This window comes from Brassica napus, unplaced genomic scaffold (genome assembly GCF_020379485.1).
Source record: "Brassica napus cultivar Da-Ae unplaced genomic scaffold, Da-Ae ScsIHWf_2478;HRSCAF=3199, whole genome shotgun sequence".
NCBI classification, from domain to species: Eukaryota; Viridiplantae; Streptophyta; class Magnoliopsida; order Brassicales; family Brassicaceae; genus Brassica; species Brassica napus.
Window position 1 is genome coordinate 37,501 of NW_026015803.1, and position 1,210 is coordinate 38,710.

The following is a 1,210-nucleotide window of genomic DNA, read 5'->3' on the forward strand; positions in this document are numbered from 1 at the left end:
CGGAGTTTCGTGGTCTATACGGATGTCTACAGCAACTTTTGATCAACACTTGACATCCTAAACTCTTTGTTGACATATTTTTGATGTTTCCTTTCAGAAAACTTTCTTTCAAAAATATTAATTTTGCATTTTTGGCTTCTCGGGTGATTTTGGCTGTCCGTGGGTGATTTTGGCCCACGTCCGTGTGTGTCCGTGTGTCCGTCAGTGCACACAGGACGTCCGTCAGCACACGCAGGACGTCCGTGGCTGTCCGTGTGTGTCCGTGTGTCCGTCAGTGCACACAGGGCGTCCGTCAGCACACGCAGGACGTCCGTCAGCACACGCAGGACGTCCGTCAGCACACGCTGGCCCTTCCCGTGGCTGTCCGTGTGTGTCCGTGTGTCCGTCAGTGCACACAGGACGTCCGTCAGCACACACAGGACGTCCGTCAGCACACGCAGGACGTCCGTGGCTGTCCGTGTGTGTCCGTGTGTCCGTCAGTGCACACAGGACGTCCGTCAGCACACGCAGGACGTCCGTCAGCACACGCAGGACGTCCGTCAGCACACGCTGGCCCTTCCCGTGGCTGTCCGTGTGTGTCCGTGTGTCCGTCAGTGCACACAGGACGTCCGTCAGCACACACAGGACGTTCGTCAGCACACGCAGGACGTCCGTCAGCACACGCAGGACGTCCGTGGCTGTCCGTGTGTGTCCGTGTGTCCGTCAGTGCACACAGGACGTCCGTCAGCACACACAGGACGTCCGTCAGCACACGCAGGACGTCCGTCAGCACACGCAGGACGTCCGTGGCTGTCCGTGTGTGTCCGTGTGTCCGTCAGCACACGCAGGACGACCGTCAGTACACCAGGACGTCCGTCAGCACACAAAGGACGTCCGTGGCCGTCCGTCAGTACACAGAGGACGTCCGTGGCCGTCCGTCAGCACACGCAGGACGTCCGTCAGTACACAGAGGACGTCCGTGGCCGTCCGTCAGCACACCAGGGCGTCCGTCAGCACACGCAGGACGTCCGTGCCTGTCCGTTAGCACACACAGACTGTCCGTGGACTGATCCGTGTACTGATCCGTGTACTGAACTCATATCAGCATGCTGGCCACACAGATCAGCATGCTGGCCCTTCCCGTGTACTGTCCGTGTACTGATCCGTGTACTGAACTCATATCAGCAGCATGCTGACCACACATATCAGCATGCTGGCCCTTCCCGTGGAA